The sequence below is a fragment of the Lycium barbarum genome, chromosome 4 (assembly GCF_019175385.1).
Source record: "Lycium barbarum isolate Lr01 chromosome 4, ASM1917538v2, whole genome shotgun sequence".
Lineage (NCBI taxonomy): Eukaryota > Viridiplantae > Streptophyta > Magnoliopsida > Solanales > Solanaceae > Lycium > Lycium barbarum.
In genome coordinates, this window is record NC_083340.1 from 103228689 (window position 1) to 103254743 (window position 26055).

Here is a 26055-nt window from a genome sequence, read left to right on the forward strand (position 1 = left end):
CGTAAACTGGCAGTCGTAAACTGCCATGCAAGGTTTCAACTTTCTGCCCAGTCAAGAAATGGTAAAATACGACCAGGTGGACGGACCGTAAAGTGATTTACGGCCCGTAAACCATGGTCGTAAACCACCATGAAGGCAGCCCAGCTTCTGGTTCTGGAAATGGTTAATTACGCCCATGGAGGACGAGCCGTATAATGGAATACGGGCCGTAAACCTCCATGGACGACCACTGTTCACCCAACATAGATTTTTCAATTCATTAAATGTGAGGATCAAGACTTGTCTTATTTCATTACAACATTACACCACTTCTCTCTAAAACTTCTCTCTACATTTATTATATGAGTTTTCAAGGATTATAAGCCATCAATAACATTAAGACAATTGAATCAAGGATAAGGGAATCATCAAGGATCATCCAAGTCAAGAAATCCAAATGGAGAAAAACAAGGGTTTTGCTCAAAGAGGAGTATTATCAACCAAAGCTTGTTCCTACAACTTCTAAGGTAAGATTCATGATTTTTACAAGATGTTTAAGGTATTGGAGAATTAAAATACATGGATTGTAGAAAATGTGGTCAACTAGGTCATAATGGTGAATAGTGACATTTTGAGGAATAGTTTGAATTGAATTATGAATGTTGTTGTGTTACGATATGAATGTAGTATAAATGGTACTAAGATCATGAACTAGACACTTTAGACGAATGGACGAAGTTGGAGGTCATGACTATAAATATGGGAGAATTAGAAGCAAATTGAGAAATCTAGGTAATGTGAATGACTAATGGCCATTGTTATGATATTAATGAAGGTATAGACGCTAGTATTGGAAGGAAACATGCAAGTGTAGAATAGTCCGACGAAAAGTATGTAAGGCTAACCCTTCTTTCATAAGGCATGGTTCTTGGCCAAATTTCTAATTCCTCTATATGAGTATGTTGTACTCAAGTGATTGAAACTCCGAGCTCATAAGCTCACGATCCTTAACCTGTACTACGATTGTACTACGCCCCTCATATGACGAGTAAGCCTAAGATATGGATGTAGCAACAATGACGATGATAGTGATGAGGATGATAATAATAATGATGCTAAAGGTGCCTACAGGCTATTATATTCACATGTGCCTATGAAGGGCTATAATGACACCCCGAGCTTATAATGCCGGGTAGAATATATGTATATGGATGTATATATGTATATGACTATGTATAAAGTATGTATACGATTACTAACGCGCGCAAACCTCTGCAGATGGTACGGATAACCCTGAAGCCTTGGTAGGGCCAGGTAGAAATAACATTGAGCCTTGGTTGGCTATGTACGTATGAAACACCGAACCTTATGGTCGGGCACGCTATGTATGTATATAAGTGTATGGCTATGTATATAATATGAATATGAATGTGAAAAGACTATGTATACGAATGCGAATACGGACATGTATATGAATATGAGCACAATTATGGTACGAGTACTATTATGGAATACGGATGATGACGTAGGTGTACAAATACGTATGAAAAATGGAAAGTCCTACGAAAGGCAGGTAAGCTCTACGACGATGATATTATTGTCTCCCCCCTCCTATGCTATCTCATATGTTGTTCATGATACTTATTTATTGATGTTGCTCATGCTTTACATACTCAGTACATTCTTCGTACTGACGTCCTTTTGTTTGTGGACGCTGCGTCATGCCCGCAGGTGCATAGGGAGACAGACTTGATCCATAGCTGTTTATCCAGAGATTGCATAGCAGAGCTCCATTTCTTTCGGAGCCGCAGCTTTTGGGTACTCATTCTTTTGTGTATATAATTATGGGCATAGCGGGGTCCTGTCCCGCTAATTTTATATGTCATACTCTTAGAGGCTCGTAGTCATGTGTATGTGGGTAGAGATGTTCGGCCATGTTGGCCCATGTTTTGTATATCTTTTGTTGGCCTCGTCGTCCTTGTACTTATGATGTGGCATAGATGCCTATGATATGTTAAATGATGATGGTCATCTAATGGGATCAATATGATTAACGATAAGAAAAACACGAATTGACTTATGGTTCACCTAGATGTTATGTTATGTACGATGAGGGGGTGCCCGCGTGGGGTAGCACCGGGTGCTCGTCGCGGCCCCCTAGCCGGGTCGTGACATAGACATACTACTATTGTGATCATCCCTATGGGGCAAAAAGTTGTTAATTGGAGCGGATTTGGACATTGACTCATAACTACCAGATGAGCTAAGTAAAATACATTCTTGTTCGGATTGCTATATTGGTTGTATTACTTTATACAAAACTTGAAGATGAGTATGTTAAGACTTCACACATGAATTATGATAGCTATAAATTATGGAAAATCGCATGAATAAGATGTAGTACAGTAAGCGATATATGAATTCAAGATTTGAAAGTGAGGCAACGAATTTGAGAATGGTACAAGTAAAACCTTTAAAGGGGGGAAGCGAGTAAAGAGAATACAAGTGTAGACATTGAAACGATGGACCCTAAGAGGTGACAGATATGGACTCAAAAACAAAGAGTGAGAGTTGCGCAGAAATGAGTCTAATGACTAGTAAGTAAACAAACAAGAATTGAGCGGGTATCTGAGACTGTACTGTAAATCATTCGTGAAGACGTTGAACAACGTGACATTGAGAGCAAATAACTCAAGGGATATTGTAAAAGATAGTGATGCTATACTAGAATGGAGGCAAAGGCACTAATGGTAGAGTTGTTGTTAATGATAATGCTATTTATAAGTGACAATTAAGAAAGGACCTAGGGTTTTCTATAGTAGAACATAAGATATGATAATCAAGGGAAAATAAAAATAAAGGAAGGAAGAGAACAGACGAGATACGTTACTACTGATAGACCAAAGAGTTTTGGTATTTATGACACCGAGCCTTGTCGTGGCCGGATATGCGGAAACCACTGAACCTTTAAGGTTGGGTATACTATGGATATGAATATGGAAACGATTGTGTATACGGATATGGATATATGTATATGTATAGATGTGTATGTACACGAATCACGCAAGAACGATTATATAACTTGCAAGCATTTATGCGTCGCCAATGAAAACAAGTGGGTACTTAAAAAGAGGAGTAAGAGGTAAGCAAGAATAGTGTGGTCATGATACTCCTGGTCAGTTAAAGGAAAATATATGGCGAAATTTTCGTAGAATCCCGGATAGTTTAAAATTCAAGGACGAATGTTCCCAAGGGGGGAAGAATGTTACACCTCAAAATTTTTTCCGTTCATGCACAGGGAATAGACTGACAAAGGGCACGACGTATGCAATGTTTTGATAAGTAATAAATAACATTTGATGATTCTAAATGAGATTTCAAAGACATTCGAAGTAAGAGAAGAAAGTTTGCCAAGAAAGACAAGGTATACGTTATGTATTGAGAAGGATTTACGAGTACCGAGTTAGTGATGGCTTAAGGATGTTTTTAGGGATGGCTTAAGGATGTTTTGGAGAAGAGTTATAACGTCCCTTAGATTTGTAATGAGGTGTTAAACAAGTATTATGAAGGTACCATAAGGATTGGAGGTCAAACGAGTCGACGAGAAAGAGTTCGGAAAGGCTGGGCATTGTACGGCCAAACATACTGGCCGTATAAAACATAATGGCCGTATGTTCAACCGTATAATCAGCCCAGATTAGAATCCCTCTCTGGACCAAATCTACGGCCAGACATACGGTCAGTATAATTTATATGGACCGTATGTTGGTCCGTATAAACTGGTCGGGACAGATTTTAAGTGGATATAAGGAGGACCCAAGTTCATTTATTTCATTTCATTTTCACCTCACACCTCAAGAACCCTCTAGAAAACCCTCTCTACTTTTCATCCACAAGAACTCAAGAAAGATTCATGATCAACCTTATCAAACCAAGGAAAATCAAGTGTAAGAAACTCATTGGAGTTCATCCAAGGCAAGAAATCCCATTGGATTGAAGCTAGGGTTTTTCTTCAAGTGAGAGATTATCATCTAAAACTTGCTCCTACACTATCTAAGGTAATTTTTATGGTATTTCTATCTTGTTTAAGGTATTAAAAAGTTGAAACACTTGGATTGTAGAAGGATATAAAAAATGGGTCATGAATGTGGGAATAGTGTCAATTTTGAGTAGTAGTTTGGAGTGAATCATGAATATTGATATATTGTGATTGTAAGTATGCTATAAGTGACATTTAGAATATGGGATAATCATTATATGCGAGAAAACGCAATAGTGAACTATGACCATGATTATGCAGGAATTGAAGTGAAATTGTGAAATGTGGATAATGTAGATGAATGATGATTGTTGTTTATAATATTGCGAATGTTGTTATGGATGTTTGGGAGTTGGTAGATGATATGGGGAAAGTCGTATAAATAAAGGAAATGCTGCCCAATTTTCTCTAGCTTTAGTAAGCACGTTCATATAATAGATTAGCTAATGTGAAGGCATCTTGAAGGTAGAAACGTAAGCATTGAAGGAGAACAATCAAGCGATGGAAATTGTTAAACGAAAGAGGTATGTAAGGCTAGTCCCCTCTTTCTAAGGCATGACTCCAATGGCATGAATCCTCCTATCTTTCCATGACTTTCCTACGTAACGGAACTTATGAGTCTAGGATTATAAAGAGCTTCATACAAGATAAAGAAGAGAGATAAATTACGAGCATGACAATACCGATGATAAATCTAAGTCTAGAAGTCCTAAAGCTTATGATATGATATTCCTACGAAGGTAATGACCCTTATATGATTCCTATGATATTACTTCCCTACCTCTCCATGACTTTCTTACATTCCGGGAACTATGAGTCAATATTTATAAAGAGCTTCTTATGAGATAAAGACGAGAAATATGTCATGAATACGATAATAATGATGGTAAGTTTAAGCCTAGAGATTCTAAAGCAAGATATGATGTCCATGAACTTAAAGATCCCACTTATGATTCCTTGATGTTGTTCATGGTGTACACTCACCTTAAAATGTTAGTGTGACCAATGTTAGTGTGGTCACTCCATAATGTAATCGGGGGTTCTCGACCTTATGTCACTCCGATATTGTTATAGATTATCTATGAGCGCTAATGCATGTCCTATGGCCAATGTCCCGGAAAATTACGAGTCTATGTTCATAGAGGATTTCATATGAGATAAAGGTAAGAGATATACTATAGATACGATAATGGTAATGATGAGCCTAAGTTTAGAGATTATAAAGCCTATCATACGATATTTTCATGAGGTTCACGCTACGAATACGATATGATTTTCATAGATTGTCTTTAAATTCAAATGCCTGCTCTATAGAAAGTTAGTATAAGCTTATGAGATGTATGTGATGATAAAATATTCCCGTAGTGATGGCAACGATAACGGTGTTAATAGTGATAACGATGATGATGACAATGATAATGGTGATGATGATAATGATGACGATGATAATAGTAATGACGCTAAAGATGCTTATGGGATTTTATGTATATGTGCCTGTGTATGGCTATTATGAAACCCCGAGCTTATATGGCCGGGTAGAATATATGTATATATAATGCGCGCGCACCATTGTAGTTAGGTACGGACAACCCTGAGCCTTGGTAGGGCCAGGTACGGATACCACTGAGCCTTGGTAGGGCCAGGTACGGACAACACTGAGCCTTGGTAGGGCCAGGTACGTATAACACCAAGCTTTATTATAGCTAGGTACATAAGACACCGAACCTATATGGTCGGGTATGATACTACTATGTATTCAAATGTATGAAAAGCCCGAAGGACATGTATGTGATATTGTCGAGCCACTACATGGCCGAATACGGATAATGTTTAATGTGTATGCGCAGATGCGGTACTATGATATATATATGATACGATGATGTATGTGCTATGATGATACATGTACTACGATTATATATGATATAGGCATGAAAGGTATCCACCTTTAAAAGGTACGCAGGTTATATCTACATCTTATGTCTTATGATTTCTCTATTATGTTTATTTCATTCATGCCTTGCATACTCAGTACAATATTCGTACTGACGTCCATTTTCTTTGGACGCTGTGATCATGCCTACAGGTAGACAAGGAGGCGACCCAGGTTTATATAAGCCGATAAGTAGACTTTTGAGAGCACTCTATTATTCGGATAATTTAAGACAATTGCAAGAAGTTAAGGGCAAGGATATATTTTGATCTTGTTTAAAACACAAGTTGTTTATGAATATTATTGGTATGGAAATATTGAGAAAGGCTAAGGGAAAAAAAAAAAAGGAAATTCAGAAAATGGTTCATGGTAATATTGTGGAAAGGCTAGGGGCAAAATGGGAATTTCACAAAACGTTCAAGAAAGTTCTTGAAGAAGGCCACTTTGGCCGTGTGGCATATATATATATATATATATATATATATATGGAAAAGTGATGACAAAATAAAATAATTAGTCATCTTTATTTTAATATTTAAGAAACTTCAAGAAAGAGGGCATGTGTTCACATGGTATTGGAAGGAGCTATATATATATATATATATATATATATATATATATATGTAGAGAGATGACCAAGCAAGATAAATTATTCATGAAATCTCAAGAAGAAAACTTGGAGAGAAAAAAAATAGGGCCATTCGGCCAAGGTCCCAAAATTTGGTGCCATGAAAATTTATCAAGAAAAATTATTTTCTTTTAGTATTCCAACTAATTTGAAGGCCCTAAATAGCATGGAGTGGTTGTTGGAACAAGCAAAATATTCATGGTGCAAGATGGAAGCTCTAGCCGAATAGAGGAGTCAAAGAATAAAGGTAAGGTTTAACCCTTCTTTCATGTGTTATGGATGATTTGTGAGTGTTGAAGTATGTGGAAATGGATGAAATTCATGATTTATATATGTGGAGGTGGTGGCCGAATAGGGCCATGTTGTGTAGGTATGATGAATTGATTTTTTTAGTAGTTTGATTATTGATATTGTGGATTCCCTAATAAAAATGAAGGTTTGATGAATTGAAATGAAGTTAGAATCATTGTGGGATTGTTGAAGAATTTAATGTGACATTAGTATGGTTTCTTATATTTGTAGGAATGATATTGCTAATTTGTAGGTTGTAGATATAATTCGTGAATTTGGAAGTGAGACATGTGTTTGGAAGATTGAAGTTGGGTTGTTGTAATTGAAATTGAAAGAAGGAAATAGGTCGTTATTGTTCTTGTTGAATTTGGAAGGTCTCGGGTGAAGTAGTACGTTGATTGGGTTGTTTTGAATGTTATGTGAATTGTTTGAAGTATTCTTGAATCATGTTAGAAAGATTTCGGATTAATACTTGAATGTGGGATCATTGGTGTTAGCTTGAATATATGTGATCGAATTGAATATAAATGAAATGCCGTTGAATTGTGTGACAAGAGTTGTTAATGTAAGAATATATTTTGGATTGATTGTTGAAGATTGTTAGTATGATTGTTGGTATTGTTGTTGATAATTTGGCCGAGTTGAATTCTCGGATTGTTGTTGATAAATTGGCCGAGTTAGATTCTCGGGGATGGTGTATTTACAGGGGAAATGCTGCCGAAATTTCGGCAGATTATAAGTGAGTTTATTTGAAAGATTAAGACAAGTGTGTGACAATGTGTTTGATGATTATATAAATCTCCTTGAATGTAGACTAACGAGCTTGGACGAATAAGCGTAGCTAATAGGACGTGGAACAGGTATGTAAGGCTTACCCTTTCTTTCTTTTGGCATGATCTTTGTGAAACCAACATGACAAAGTATATGTATGATTTCAAAGAAACTCCTATTCTTAGAGCCACTAGGATGGCTAACGTTCTTGATTTCCATAAGCTATTTCATATGGTTTTGATACGTATCTATGATGTCCGAAGTTCTGTTTGATATGTTTCCGAATGGCATTCGAAAGATAATTGATATGACTAATGTTTTGATTTTCAAATGATAGCACGTTTGATTATTCCATTGAGTCCTTGATGTATTTTGATACGTACATATGGGTCCAAAAGCTCTATCTGATTTTATCCATAGCGATATCCGAAAGGTACTTGATATGATTATTTCTTTGATTTTCCAAAAATGGCTTCTGAAACGTTCGTAGAAGGTTCTGTACTTCAAACGCTCATAACTTTCTTATACTAAGTCGGATTGACCCGAAACTTGTTTCTGAGCCTTCATCGAGTGTACGCATCTATCGAGTCTTGCTTTATGTGCATGTGGTTTCGCACTACTCTGTTCGTGCAAGTCTCAATATGTCTATTCACCGAGTCCCGGGCCGGGTATGTTATCGTGCGCACTCCTCTGCATTGTTCACCGAGTCCCTCTCACTTGTGGGCCGGGACACGTTATATGTATATGTATATGATGATATGATGATACGGGGATGGCGGCCAGGATGGCATATGATGACTTTATTCACCGAGACCCGAAATAGAGGGCCGGGACACGTTATATGTATACATGATATATGATGTTGTTATGCATGATTCTATCCACCGAGTCCCTCACTAGAGGGCCGGGACACGTTACGCATATATGATACATGATGTGGACATGTATGATTTTACCCACCGAGTCCCTCACTGGAGGGCCGGGACACGCTATCTGCATATATGATATGGTGTGGATATGCATGATTTTCATTTAAAAAGGCAAGTGCTTTGATGTTTTAAAAGGTCATACTTGGTTCTGGTAAATCTGTGTTTCAGTTGTGATCCTCTTTTCTGTATTCCATGCCTTACATGCTCAGTACATATTTCGTACTGACCCCCTTTCTTCGGGGGCTGCGTTTTATGCCGCGCAGGTACACCAGATGAGTTGAAGCTATTATAGAAGATGTTCCAGCAGAGTTGGCAAGCTCCACTTGCTCCTGGAGTGCTGCCGAGTCAGAGTATATGTGTTATGATGTCTGGTTAATGTTAGAGACTTTGCAGACAGAGTCGTGGGAATTGGGTGTCAGTTATGTAAGCGGCTCCATCAGCCGATGTGTCATTTTGTGTTATGATATAAATTCCATATGATTACAGATTTTGTTTGATTTGAGAACAAAGAAAAAGAATATTTCTGAAAGCCTTACTATGTATTTCATGTTTATTTGATTTAAAGGTCCAAAGAGGTTATGTGTGTATTAAGAGTCAGAGGGTTCGCTCGGCTCTAAGTAAGGGTCGGGTGCCCATCACACCCTAGCGAAATTAGGGTGTGACATATAGGTCGACAAGGCCAAACACGTCTAACCATATACACATGTCTACAAGCCTCTAAGGAGAGTATGTCCTAACATATAGGCGGGATAGGACCCCGCTAAGAAATAGCATAAGGTGGGAGGAAGTAGTATCATTGTCATAAGCACTTACTTGCCTTTCATAGGGACTTTCCATTTCTAAGGCGTATTTGTGTAGATACATCCGTATCCGTATCCGTTTCACATTCGTACTCGTATTCATATATATATACTTATTCATACTCTTATCTATATCATATACGTATCCATATCATATACATATCATTTACATAGCATACCTGACCACGAAGGTTCGGTGTTTCACGTACCCGACCATGGTTAGGCTTGGTGATCATACATACCTGGCCAACCAAGGCTCAGTGTTACACATACCTGGCCCTACCAAGGCTCAGTGTTATCCATACCCAACTGTAGAGGTGTGCACGCGTTACATAATCATATACATACTCTACCTGGCTTTATAAGCTCGGGGTCCATAATAGTCATACATATATACATATACATAATAGCTCATAAGCATCTTTATTATTAACATCACTATCATCATCGTCATCGTTATCGTCATCGCTATTACCATTATAGTCGTCATCAATATCATTATCACTATTATCGTCATTCATTACATTTATCTTTATAGGCTTACTCGTCATATGAGGAACTTATTACAATCGTAGCATATCGAGAATCGTGAGCTTAATAGCTCGAAAGATCGAATCATTTGAAGGACATCATAGACTTATAGAAGATTCAGATGATTGGTCAAAGAACCATGCCTTATGAAAGAAGGGTTAGCCTTACATACCTTTCCGTTCAACTATTTACCACTTGCGCGTTCTCCTCCTGCGCTCATATTTCTACCTTCATTAAAGTCATACTACCATTAGAAATCGATAGCTAGCAATACACGACTAAAACTAGAGAAAATCGGACAGCATCTCCTTTATTTATACGACATTCCTCCATATCGTATATCAACTCCCAAACATCAACAATACATTTACAATATCATAACAATAATCTGTATTCATCCACATTGTCTATACTTCTCAATTCGCTCCCAATCACCCGTATCCATAGTCATAATACACGACTACGTTCATTCACATACATTGCCTAACCCACGTTCTCAACATCATTTGTAACATATTTATATGACAACACATCAAGAATCATGACTCAATTCAAACTATTACTCAAAATGGCACTATTCCACATTCATGACCCATTTTTCTATACCCTTCTACAATCCAAGTATTTAAACTCTCAAATACCTCAAACAACATAGGAATACCATAAATCTTACCTTATATGTTGTAGGAACAAGCCTTGGTTGGTAATACTACACTTGAGCAAAAACCCTAGTTCATCTCCAATGAGATTTCTTGACTTGAATGATCTTTAATGGGTTTTCTTGCACTTGATTCACTTAGTTTATGTTGTTGATCACTAATACCTCTTGAATTATTGTGGAATAAATGTAGAGAGATGTTTTAGAGAGAAGGGGTGTGATATGGAAGTGAAATGAAATAAGACTTGGATCATTTATTTAATGAACCATTCAGTCACCGACCAGGTATACGGACCAACATACGGTCCGTACATATTATACGGGCCGTATGTTTGGTCCAGAGAAGTATTCCATTATGGGCTGATTATACGGTCCTAACATACGGACCATATAATTTATACGACCAGTATGTTTGGCCGTATAATCCCCAATGTTCCGAAGCTCGTTTTCGTCGACTCGTTTCGTCTCCAATCCTTAGGGAACCTTCTTAACACTTTTTTAACACCTCAATACCAATCTAAGGGATGTTATAACTCTTCTCCAGGACATCATTAAATCCTCATTAACTCGTTACTCGTAATTCTTTTCCGATACCTATCGTATGTCTTGCCTTCTCTTGGCCAACTTTCTTCCCCTATCTCAAACATCTTTGAAATATTAACTAGGGTTATCGAATGTCATTTCTTACCTATTGAAATACCGTATACTCATACTCCTCACTAGTCTATTCACTTGCGCATCAACGGAAATTTTTTTGAGGTGTAACAACGACGGGGTCCTGTCCCGTCCATATGTCTAGTATTCTAGTAGAGGCTCGTAGATGCATATGTGTGGGTAGTATGGTCTCACGATTTTCCACGTGTATATATGTATTATGTGGTTAGCCAACGGGCTTATGTATATAAAGGTAAATATGTTTCAAATGAAAAATGGTTTTCCTACGATTATGAGCATAAGAAATACGATTGTACACATAATGAGTAATAGAACGAGTGGTGCTCGGTGGTTAGCCCCGGGTACCCGTCATGGCCCTAGCTGGGTCGTGACAGATTTTTTCCAATCAGACGCGTCATTTCTCTATTACCTCATTTGATGTTCTTCATTGACTTTTGGCCTTCGCTTAATTTTTACCTGATAAGTCTTCCCCATAGTCTGGCATACCCTATTTGTTGTTTGATTTTATCAGTCGCATAGATATCCGAAGTTCTTAGATACTCATGTTCTCTGTTTACCTTTACGATTTAAGGCTTTTGTCTGTTCCCTTTCTTACACTGACCTTATTCTTTAGCCAACCAAATCTAGTTTCTTCTTTCAATACCATCGTAAGTCAATGTACTATCGCATCTATTTCCCGCGACCCGCTCTTTCATTTGCCCAGCTCATACTGTTCTGTAGTTCTTCTTTACTAAGTGGTTGTACCATAGTCAGGGGTCATAGTTCTTCCGATATCTTGTCGATCCTTGTCCTACTCATAAATAATTATAAAATATATGCTTTTCTTCCTCCTTTCAACCCTTTCTTATATTTCCTTTTGATGTCATAACTTGTTCATATTCATACATACCCCTCGTATATTCGTCCTATTTCCTTTATAAGCAAATCTCTGTACTCCCTATCAATACTCTTCTCCCATGCTATCTATGTTTTACCTCTTGGCCAAACTTCTTATCTCATTAATCTTCCATGAAATCTGATTATGCTTTCTCAGGTTACATCCATACCCATCGCTATTATACTTCATTCGCCATTTACCACGTGTTTCCATACTCTACCCCTCCTTCTTATTTACTTTAAAAAAATTATCCGAATAGCCCTTCACCTCTACCGCTGCCTTAACCCTTTCCTCGAAAACTTTACTTGACCCTTACTAGCAACATACTTCGCTTGGTTACACTTATCTTCTTCTCATGACATCACAATCTTCTTACTCTTATGTACACATTTTTTCCTTCTCCATGATATTGTTGCATCATGACCATCCAACTTTAACATTCCGAGAAACAGTATCAATCTGCCCTGTCGCACTTGCTACCTTAACTTTAATACCTAGCTCGATCAATACCTTTAGCATATCGCAAGACCAATCATAGGGCACGCATGACTTTTAATGTGGCCACACATGAATTCGTTTACATCGCTTCTCAATATCTTACTTACAAAATACTCCCTTTGCTTTTTAACTCTGTCCTGAGTCCGTGACTTATTACATTTCCTCTCTTTTTGACCAGCTAGCCAGACTCCTACCTCACAATCATTTCGAAATTCTAATTGTAGGCTCATATGCGCCTAATTTCCCTCGGCTATTCTGATTTCTCAAATCTTTCGCACGTCTGAATTTGTAGGACTTCTTAGCATATTTTTCTAAGTCCTGATTATGAGTTTCTAGCGATATAGACTTAATGAATAATCTCCACTCGAACAACTACTCCACTTTTTCATTTGCCAACATCGCTCTTATTTTTCTATCGTCAAGTGACCTTCACAACATCCGTCTGAAAAATCAAGGTGAAACCTTCTTATATGGATCAACTATACACGTACGACCTATGCTTGCAATTGGTATGATCTTCATTTCGTTAATCGGCCAGCAACATCGCATGTTAGGAATTATATGAGCAACCCAGAAGGCAATCATAATTGTAATCTAACTTACATAACCATTTCTCATTCCTGGATCCAGGGTCGTCGTTAATATCAGAAGTAACTTGGTCATAATGATTCTCAGAATAGTACTAACTATCGAATACTAAGAATCCCCTTGAAGTTAAATAATTGGTGACTTCTGAATCCCAAAGCAAACTTACATCATATAGGGAAGTTCAATAAAATGAGTCCATGTGTCTATCATCAACCCGTCCTGATCCTATATATATATATACATACTTCTAAAATAAAACCTTCCCCTACTCATTAACTTCCTTTTTCCATATCAATATCTCTTCGTTATCTCTTACTTGTCAATCCATGAATCGTAATGCTGTACTTGAGTTCTTACAAAAAACTTTCCTTATATCTTCAATAAGTCTCAATCCTCTAAAATCTCAAATGCAACTCATTCCAGTTTCTCTAGCTACTTATCACTTTTTCATCCCTTAAATCAAATTAGAATCATTCTAAAACTCCTCTTTAAAAGCGTCTCATAATTGTTTATTCACTCATAGCTTACCAAACGTCTAGTTATGACATGTCCCTTTACTCTTTCTCTATGGCATAGACATTCAAACAATTCGATTTGTAAAATTTTTGGCAAAGTTTCCTCTATAGTTCTTACTACCTCAACCCTGCACACAGCCCAAAAAACATATCTAATGCCTCTCAGGCAATCACAAATACACGTGGCATCCCTCTCATGTACTAATCGACCATATACATCAATATCAATAAAGCAGGGAACATACCTTTCGGGTTAACAAACTTCAATTCTCATCAATTTCTCCAAGCTGTATAATCAACTACTCATCCACAACCCAAAATATTAAGGGTGACAATTAGGAACTTCATACACTATGGCTTAGCTCTGCAGCACGATCTAAGATAAGAAAGAAGAGTAACTAAATGCCCTGTAGCGTCCCGTTTATAAATGTGGCGCACTTTACACCCATAAACAAGATTCTACTGGACACGGTCTGTAGACAACCCTAGGACAGAACTGCTTTGATACCAAGTTTTTCACGCCCCAAATTTAGAGCGGCGTGACCGGCACTCAGTGCCAAACAAGGCCTCGAGCGAACCACTCTAAATCTGAAACTCTGCTAAGGCCTACCTGTACATCGACAATATCAACCAGCCGGCGAGGCCGTAATCTGGATATATATAAACAAATGCTGTCTATCGCGTGTAAACTAGGCACACACACCTAAAATATATATACACAACTGAGCAAGCCGACGAGGCTTCTATGTAAGCTGAACAACAAAACTGAGAGCCAGTAGGTCAGGTATAATCAACTCCATGACCCGTAGGTTAGGTAATAACTCCTCCACCGATAGGTCGGGTAACAACTCCTCGACCCGTAGGTCGGGTAACAACTCCTCGACCCGTAGGTCGGGTATGTGCATCTCCTTGACCCGTCGGTCAGGCAACAACTCCATGAACCGTAGGCTAGGTGATAACTCCATGACCCGTAGGCCAGGCGTATACATATAATGATAACTCGTAGGCAACATAATATCCTATAAACAACATATACACTAGTTATACCTTCTATCATTCTATCTTCTTATATAACTTGACTATTCTTATACCTGTCCTTAACATAAGAGAGTTATCGCAATAGGGTTATGGTAACCCGAGTATAATCTTCATGAATAGCACATCTTGGTGCGAATAGTCAAAGGTGGCTCAATAGTAGAAATCTTTCCAATGAAAAGAAGGGATAGCCTTAACATACCTGGAAGCTTACTTCTCGATTTTTCCAACTTACTTTCTGTCTTGCAATCTACATAAAATCATTTGTAGTCTCGGAATCTACATATAAAATCATTTATACTATTGTTAGGCTCATTATCATATGCTTGTCTTAAGCCTTCAAATTAAATCCTCTTAAAATTTTCCGAAATTTGGGCATCATCTCCCCTGTTTATATCCCTAGCCCGAAATCACAATACCAACAAAACAACAACTACAACAGCACTAACATCAACAAAATCATCATCAATACCAAAATATTCCATAAAACATCCCACGCGATGTTTTTCCAATTTCTAAACCCACAACTTTATTATACAACCATTTAATCACTCTATCTTCGTAAATAAACCAAAAGTGATATTAATAAGGAGAGATTCATACCTTATTTTTGTTAAAACAGTGATATCTTCAATATCCACCTTGAATCCATCGCAAAACCGTACTAGAATTACATCTATGCGTTATCCGAGCTTCGATTAATACTCCGCGACTTGAAAATCTGTCACACCCTAACGATGGTAGGGCATAACGGGCACCCGACTCTCATCAGAGTCGAGCGAACCCTTAGACATTCGCTCTATTAAAACCTGTCATTTCATAAACTTTTAAGAACATAAAATTTTCCCATTTGAAAATCATTATCTCTAAATGACTCAACTGATATCACTTTGTCGACATCTCGACAAACATACCACAGGACACTGTCTGCAGAAGTCTCTAAGAAGTGAACTGAACATTATGAGTCAGGACAGGGCCCTGACATACCCATAATCATACATATCTATACATGACTCAGCACAGCTCCAGAATGAGGTGGAACTTGCCAATCCCAGCAGACGTCAGAGCATCCTAGCTATATACTTAACCTGCCAAGCAATCTGGGGCTGCGGGCATGAACGCAGCGTCCCCAGGCAAAAGAACGTCAGTACGGACAATGTACTGAGTATGTAAGGTGGTAACAAATCATAATCATAATTTGATTTATGATAGAAGAAATCACAATCTAAATCAATACCTGCAGCCTTCGCTGGAAGAAAACAAAAATGTATACACAAAGTCTCAAAACAACATTTAAGTAAATAATGCAATCCAACACACATGCCGCTTCCGACATGTTAACAAAATGGTCCCTTCGGACAGCCGCTTCCGGCTAATATCACAATAGTCCCTTCGGACGGCCGCTTCCGGCTAAATAATGATGGCCCCTTCGGGCAGCCGCTTCCGGCTTAATAATGATGGCCCGTTCGGGCAGCCGCCTCCCGCTTAATATCACAATCATGTCAACACAAATTTAATCCACAATATCAATACAAGAGATGATGCTATGGAATGTAAACATAAATCGTAAATGAAATGAAATAGTAAAATCTCGCACCCCCTTCGGAGTGGTTTTGAAAATCGAACTTTATGTTCCCTTTAGTATAAAACTAATTTCCTCGAAATCATTAGTAAAACCATATACACAACTCAACTGGCACCTTATGGATGTTCCCTTCGGAACAAAATAGGAGTACAATATCAATAAACCATCACGAGGAACATATAGACCTTACTCGTCTAAGAATGGAGTCATATGGAGTACATATAGAATGAATAGCACAAGAATCATGCCAAAGAAAGAAAGGTTTGCCTTACATACCTTTAGCGCTTATTTGTCACACATTATGTATTCGCTGCCCAATAATACTTCAACCTATATTAAGACGCCAACAACTATGGTTAAGCTACGGGGAGATTCAAAACGTATTCTAACGTTAGTAACTCTTTTCTAGATGTTTAGACGACGTTTTCTCTTGTAGTCAAACCAACTACATACAACCAATCCCACATCAATAAGTATACATTCAACACCAATCCGGACAGCCCACACAATATTCTAAACAGCCCACATTCATCACATGCAATAACGATTCACATACGGCTACAACATTCTCAAGTTACTTCTAATAGTTTGTAGCCTTAACGTTTGCATGTAACAACTTATAACAGCCCATCCAACATACAATATGATGTATACTCTTAACTTATAATTAGTCTTTCCAACTTAATGAAAACACAAGTCCAAAACAGTCCCTAACCAACAACACATCCAAAACAGCCCCTAACCGACAACATAAAAATGTTCGGAATTCTTGCAAACGTTTACGAACATACTATGCCAACCACATACGATTTTTACACATAATTTCATGTATTATTTTCATATAATTTCAGTAAGTTATGACCAGCTATCCACACGACAAGTACGACATCAATTCATACGCAACTACGCTATATCGCCATTTCTATAATCCTTACAACAATTCTCAAACGACTTTAGTTTCAACTCCAATCATTAAACACCTTCATTTCCATCATAAATTTCATGATAATAACAATCAAAATATCAAGTAAAAACATTTCACTAACTTCCTCACAAAACAGTCCACACACGGTTTCAACATGCTTCAACATCACTTCACATAAAATCATAGATTCACTTTATTTTCATACTAACACAACTTCACCTTTAACCTTCCAATTCTTTTCATTCTTTTTACCATGAGATCTATGATAGTAACATCCATATTTATTAAATAAAATTAGTTCATTAATTCCACCAAAACAGTCCCCTCGGTCACAACAACATTCCAACACCAACATTCATGATTTTATGCATGCGATTCATGTTCTTCAAGTTACAACCATACTTCAACATCAACACATATAACCTCATGGTTAATATCATGTTCCAACATCATCACGCCATATTTCATAAATAAAACTTATATCTACTCATCTACATCACCCTTAATGCATGGAAAAGAAAGTTAGATCTTACCTTGACAACTTGACTTCTCTACTTGGCTAGAGTTGGTGACTTGAGATGAAAATGGTTCTTGTTGCTCCAAAGACTATATTCACGTTTTAGGGACCTTCTAAAGGGTTGAAACACCTTGGAAAGTAATTTTTGGATCAAGACTCAAAGAGCTCAAAAATCAGCCCCTTGGCCGAATGCTCTCTCTCTCTAGGCTTAGGTTTTCTTTCTTTGTGTTGTGTAGTTGAAATGAATTGTGATGGCTGATTTCTTGGTCATTATTTGGTTCAAATTTTATTCCTACAAGTTGGTCACATGCTCCACTTATGGCATGATTCTTTCCATTAACTTTACACTTAAAATTTTGTAATTTTTTTTTCTTCAACTTTCGGCTAAGTGTGTTGGCTGATTTTTCATCTTTGTTTCCTTTCTTCTTTCTTTTCAATTGTTTACAAGACAATCTCATGTGTGGTGAATGATTCACACACCACCCTTTGTCCATTGTAATCATTCCAAGATGAATGATCCATATTTAATGTGAAATGATCCCTCCACCATGTTATGTCTTCCTAAATTAATGTATACTTTTATAAAGTAATGCATGCTTCAATATTCAATTGCATGACTAACCTTTTCCTCCTCCAAATTTCAGCTCCTTGGCCGAATATACATGTATATTTCTTCCAATTTAATTGTCCACAATATAATGAAAGTGTAGTGGATGAATCAACAATTAATGCATATTTGTATGTCTTCCATGATAGCCTTATTTTAGATGACTTTGAGTCATCTTTTGGACATGGCATGTTAATGTTCATATTGACTCATTGTTGCCACTAATTTTTACTTAACACCATAATTAAATAGTTCTTAATTTCCAACAACATTCTTATACTAAGTAAATTTATAACCGATTAGTTCTAGTTTAGAAATTAAAATCTGAGGTTTCTATCTCACGTTGATTCTTTCGCAAATAACACGACGTATAACAATACGGGGTCTAACATTCTCATGTAATATAGCACTAGTCCATAACTTCATTTTCCACACATAAATTATCATTCCCAATCACCGTCGTCACACTTTTTCGTCTTAAATAATTGTGGGACTTCATTCCTTGTACACACCAAGTTATTCGTTTCATGCTTGAATATGATCAAATTCTCCGGGCTTGAGTAAATTTACTCATGTTGGACGGTCCAATTTCCTAGTCCAAAAATACGGGGTGTAACAAAATCACTCAAACCCTCAACTTTTTATGACATAATTGCCCTTTATGTTGCGGAGCTTTAAAACCTGATTTTTGGTGAAAAATATGGGGTTTTGCCCTTTTTATAAGGTTCAAAAGTTGGGGGGGGGGGGGGGGGGGGGGGTCACTGTAGCAATTACTGTAGCAAGTCGGTTATTGTAGCAGTTACTGTAGCACACGTTTCTACTTTGTTAGCCTAACTTGTAACGTCCATATTTCTCTACTCCAATGTCGTATCGATGAGCGGTTTATTGCGTTGGAAACTAGACTCGACGAACTTTATTTTAGGCTATTGTTTTACTTCAAAACTCCTCATATACCAGGAGATATCCTCTCCTCAAGTTGGACCAAAATCATCGGACGAAACCTTGCCCATCTTTTCTCCAAAGTCATACTACTCAATTTCTTCCACTCACTTCCTTGTAAGACCTTCCAGCATTCCTTATATACATCCTTTACTCGTAAAATATACGTAATAATGCTTCGCTCCTTATATTCAAAAGTTGTCTTACTCAACCATAGTTCAACATACCTACGCTTAAATTTGACTAGTGCTTCTCCAGAAGTACGGGGTGTAATGTTGGTATAGTGGTCTGTTTGAGTATAAGTAGTGTATACAAAAGGTATATCTAGAATATACTAAATATATTCAAAATCTTTGTATACCCTACGTGTGTGTGAGTTTTTTATATTTAATGTATATAAGGTATACCCTCTGTTGTGATGAATCTGCGGCCTATGTTTGTTTAAAGACTTAACATAAGTATATCCCTTTATTGGACTGTGATGTATTGGGCCTATTATTTGTGTGTTACCTGCTTATTTTCCTTTCTGATAGCATCTAGGTTTTCTATTTTTTAAAATTTTGTAATCTGGGTCCAATTGGACCATCTGTGTTTTGGTCCAGTCCTTTGCCCCATTTTTGATTTGCTTAACTAAGCGTGGGATTCTATATGTATGTATGATCAATTATGAATAGTTTATTGTAATAGTTTAGCATATAAACCTTAAACATGTCCCAATCCTTATCTTCTTTCATGTCCCATGTGATTTGCATACCGGGCCATTTGGGCCATTTCTTTGCATTAAACCTATAATGACTCGCTAGGTCGTTATGGGGGTGACTTAGAAAACTATACCTTCATTAGGACTTTCGAGGCAGCGGGTGAGTCCGTAGCGTGTTTTTATGTATCTGTGCATGTTTTGTTTGCGTCTGTAGGGCCTTGGATTGGTGTTGGGATTTTTGGGTAAAAACTGGTGCAAAAACCGGAGCTACTGGTCAAAATGGACCACTGCAGTAGGTGATGGACCGCTGTAGCAGGTCCGTCGTAGCGAGGCGAGGGTCGCCGTCGTGGAGAAGCGAGACATTAATGAGGTTCGCCATAGCAGGAGCTTTCCCACTATACCGAGACCACTGCAGCGGTCGACGTGAGGCAGAATCAGCATTTTATATTCTTTATTCCGAACCCATTCCCCACATAACACCCAAAACAGTTTCCAAAAACTGCTATGGCAAAATTCTAAGGCTAGGGCTAGAGTACTCTTGAAAGATGAGTCTCAACCCTGGACTTTGTTAATTCCATCATCATGTTAGATTCCAGGATTAGTTAAAGGTCCGTTAATGGTGAATGAAAGGGATAAAACCCTATAACTTAAGAAACCCTTGATTAATGAATGGGTTGTTGATTTTATTGTTGTTTAATCATCTAGGAGTATAGATTATCATTTCCCAGGATGAGAACTTGTCTATTAATGGTGGAACTTGTTGAATGAGACCAAGGGTTTCATAAAGATGATAACTTTGGCATAAAAAATGCTTGTAAAAGGGTCGAATTGATTAGAAAACCCATGAATGGGAATAGTATGATGGTTTGGGGTTGATTTTATGATGAATTCACGCCTAGTGGTAGTTTACCCAATTCAAAAGGGTAGAATGTAGTTGGGTTCTTTTCCCCAATTGTTGTATTGTTTGAGTAAATGATTCGAATACTCATAAGCGCTATATTTATACACTTTGAACGGACTGCTATATTCCAGTTCGGCTTTGAGGTAGGTTACGGTCTACTTGAGTTTGACTTTGATTAGTTGATTGTATGTGTTACGAAATTGATAAGAGAAGCATGATTAGGGCTCGGACATAAAGTCTGGCTAGTAATTCCTAAGGTTTGATATTGATTGATTAATTATGTGATGAACTGATATGAAATGATAAAGAAGGAGTTCATAAATACTCTTCTTGTTGACTTGGAGAAATCCCTTATTCATTTTATTGATGAATTGATTCTTGAGTCTTGATATGACTTGTGACATGGTGACTTGTGTTCCCTGATATTGATTTATTTATTGTTCACATTCCTTATTGATTGTGGAATGAAAATACATTGTGATGAGAAAGATATTATAAATATAAAAAGGCATATTTGACAGGGGGTGAGGATGTGGCCTAATTATGGGCTCGTGATCAGAGGTCAGCTCCGGAGCGAGTGGCACATGGACACCATGTGTCCCCTGTTGGTCACGGCTAATGGGTTTAACACTACCATTTAGCATGTGTGTATGAATATGTGACAGAGTTGAGATAATTTGTGATTTACGATTGTGTTTTGTTATTACATGGGTTGAGTTACTCTTTTTTATTTCTACTTGTGTGGATTTACTTTATCCTTATGTTGGCTGATATTCAGTGTTGGATTATTTCTGTTAATAGTTTCTTGAGGTTATGTGTTGTTGTGCCGATCTGTCTATCTTATTGATTTTGTTATTGTATGCATAATACTAATCTTAGTCGGCTTATGATATCTACCAGTACATAGTGTTTGTATTGATACTACCTTACTGCATTCTTTTGAGAGCAGATTGTGATCCAGAGACATCTACGAGACCTCATATTTAGTGTGAGGCCAGTTTTCGCTAGATTCGCGGGTGAGCTCTTATCCATGCCAGGCCTCTTAAAGATCTTTCCTATTTTAGATGTCTATTTCGTTTTAGACATTTATGTTATTTTTAGACAGTTATTCATTCTTTCGACAGTTATGTTTTAGAGTCATTGTATGATGACTTTAGGATTTTGGGGTTGTTATAGTTAGACATCCGCAGATTTTATTTATTTATGGCGTTACTAGGCATTTGGAAATTTTTATATCTGTTATGTCCTTGAATGTTTTTAAAATTTGGCTAAGTAATGTGGTAATAATTTGGATGGTTGGTTAATTAGATGGTTCACCCACTAGGGGATTTGTGTGGGTGCCACTCATGGCTGTTTGGGTCGTGACAAAGTTGGTATCAGAGCATTTGGTTCATCGATCTTGTTGTACAAGTGTTACACCCCGTACTTTTATACGTTGAGTTTCGTCGTGAGTTAATCGACATAGATTGAGAAAGCAAAATTTTCATTGAGAGCAAAATTTTTGTTGAAGTCATAAGAGATTCTACATGATCACCCTATGTATATGAGAGGTTATAATCATGGTAAGTTTTGGGAAGGTTGGATGTCAAATTAATCAGAAAGAATAAGTTTCGTCAAAAGTCGGCAAGTTTGAGAATGTTATAACCCGTACTTTTGGGATAAGACTGTGGGTGCTTAACATGCTAAAAAGGTCATTTCATGAGGTATTTTAGTCATATGATAGTCGTGTGTTAAGTTTCGAAGTCAAGTGAGTTGTAAAATAAAAGTCGACAAATGTCATCACAGGTTATGTTCATAAGTTTGCTTAAATTTGGGCCAGATGTCACTGAGCTTTTCTGTTACACCTCGGAAAAAATTTCGTTGATGCACAGTGGATAGACCAACGCATGGAACGAAGTATACGATGTTTTCAATAAGTAAGAAATAACATTTGATGATCGTAATTGAGATTTCAAAGACATTGAGGTAAGAGAAGAGAGTTGCCACGAAAAGCAAGGTATACGTTATGTGTCGGATAAGATTTACGAGTATCGAATTAATGATGACTTAATGATGTCTTGGAGAAGAGTTATAATGTCCCTTAGATTGCTAATGAGGTGTTAAACAAGTGTTAAGAAGGTTCCATAAGGATTGGAGATCAAACGAGTCGACGAGAAAGAGTTCGGAAAAACTGGGCATTATACGGCCCAATATACTGGCCGTATAAAACATACTGGCCGTATGTTAGGCCGTATGTTCTGCCCAGAATGGGACTTCCACTGGACCAAATCGACGGCCAGTATAAAAGATACAGACCGTATGTTGGTCCGTAGAACTGAGTCGGGACAACTTTAAAATTTATATAAAGACTTAAACCTCATTCCATTTATTTCATTTTTCACCCAACACTTCCAGAACTCTCTCGAAAGTTCTGCACACTTCTCCCACAAGAATCCAAGAGAAATTTATGATCAACTTCATCAAACTAAGAAAACCAAGTGTAAGAAACTCATTGGAGTTCATCCAAGTCAAGAAACTCCATGGGAAGTGAACTAGGGTTTTGGCTCAAGTGATGTATTTCCAATCAAAGCTCATTCCTACACTATCTAAGGTAAGTTTTATTATCATTCCATGTTTTTTAAGATATTGAGAGGTAGAAAGACTTAGATTATGAAAGGAGATAGAAAATGGGTTACAAAGATTAGAATAATAAGATTTTGAGTAGTAGCTTGGGATGAGTCATGATTCTTGATATGTTGTGATTATGATTATGTTATAAATGATATTAAGGAAATGGGATAAGCATTAAATGTGAGTTAATGTAATAGTGAACTATGACCATGATTATGGAGGAATTGAAGTGAAATTGTGAAATGTGGATAATGTAGAGTAAACGAAGATTGTTGGTTATGATATTGTGAATTTTAATATAGATGTTTGGGAGTTGATATATGATGTGAGGAAAGTCGTATAAACAAAGGAAATGCTGCCCAATTCTCTCTAGCTTTAGTTGAGCATGTTCATGTGATCGATTAGCTAATGTTAATATGAACTCTCTTGAAGGTAGAGACGTGAGCTTTGAAGGGGAACGATCAAGCGATAGAATAGCTAAACGAAAAGGTATGTAAGGCTAGCCCTTTCCTTCTAAGGCATGACTCCGATGGCATAAATCTTCCTATTTTTCCATAACTTTCTTACATTCCGGAAAATTATGAGTCTATGTTCATAAAGGGCTTCATATGAGATTCTCAAGACCCGACTAGGGCCATGACGGGTACCCGGGGCTAACCACCGAGCACCACTCATTCCATTACTTATCATTCTCAATCATAGGAAAACAATTGTTCATTTGGAAACATAATTACTTTCATATACATAAGCCCTTTGGCTATCAAATTAATAATATATATATATATATATATACAATAGTGACATTATGAAACCATACTACCCACACATCCGTATCTACGATCCTCTACTAGAGTGCTAGATACAGGGACAGGACAGGACCCCGTCGTTCCCAAACTATGCATATATACACAAAAGAATAATCAAAGGCATCTCTGGATCAATGGAGTGCTCTCAAGTCAGTTAATAGCTCCAACGAGTCTGGATCACCTCCCTATCTACCCGTGGGCATGAACATAGCGTCCAAAGAAAACGGACGTCAGTACGAACATTGTACTTAGTATGTAAGACATGAATGAAATAAATATAATAGAAGAATCATAAGACATAGGATGAAGATATAACCTGCGTGAGTTTTATGGGTGAATACATTACATACATATATCATATATATATATATATATAGATAATCATAGTACATGTATCATCACATCATAATCATCATCGTTAACCTACGTCCGGGTAACCATCATATGCCGCCCACTAGTGGTGATCATGCCTGGCTTTCTAGGCTCGGTGTAAACATAGCAGCCCACCTTAGCGATGACATGCCCGGCCAATTAGGCACGGTGGAATCGTATCGTCATATGATCAATCATAAACTTAACATTTTCAAACATTGCATAGGTGTATCATAAACTTGCATTATTGTACATCTCATAGACATATCGTGACTTAGCATCATTATACATTTATCATCAAACATACATTAGAACTTGAAGGCAACTATGGTTATGTCGGGGTGACATAAGGTCGTGAACCCCCGATTATATTATGGAGTAATCATCAACATCATATCTTACCTTGAAGGAACTAACATTTTAAGGTGAGTGTACACAAGGAAAAGCATCAATGAAACCATACTTAGAATCATTAGCTTCTTGGAAATCTTACTTTACTCTAGGATTCTTTATACTTAAAATCATCTTCATCATTATCTTGTTCGCCATATCTCTTTTCTTTATCACATACATACATAGTTCATTACAGTCATGGGCTCATCGTTCCTCTATTTAGGAAGATTAGGGAAAATTTAGAAGATTCACGTCATAGGAGTCATGCCTTAGAAAGAAAGGACTAGCCTTACATACCTCTTTCGTTTAACAGTTTTATCGCTTGATAGTTCTCCTTCGATACTCGCGTTTCTACCTTCAAGAGGATTCGCTTCAACATAGTTAATCGATTATAAAAACGTGTTACTATTTCTAGAGAAAATTGGGTAGAATTTCCTTTGTTTATACCACTTTCCCCATATTCCATATCAACTCCCAAACATCGATAACAACATTCACAATATCACAAGCAATGATCATCATTCATCTACATTGCCCACATTTCGTAATTTCACTCCAATTTGTCCATAATCATGGTAATAGTTCATTATTGTATTTTCTCACACATAATACTTATTCCATGTTCTAAATGTCGTTCATAACATACTTACAATCACAACATACCAATAATCATGACTCAATCCAAGCCTTTACCCAACAATGACACTATTCCCACATTTATGACCCATTTTCTATATCATTCTACAATCCAAGTGTTTTAACTTTTCAACACCTTAAACAACATGGAATGATCATAAAAATCACCTTAGGTAATGGAAAAATAATCCTTGAGTGGAAATTCTCTTCTTGCACCAAAACCCTAGCTCACATCCCTTGGGATTTGTTGGCTTAGATGAACTCTGATATGTTTCATACACTTGATTTTGTGGGTTTGATGTAGTTGATCATAGATTTCA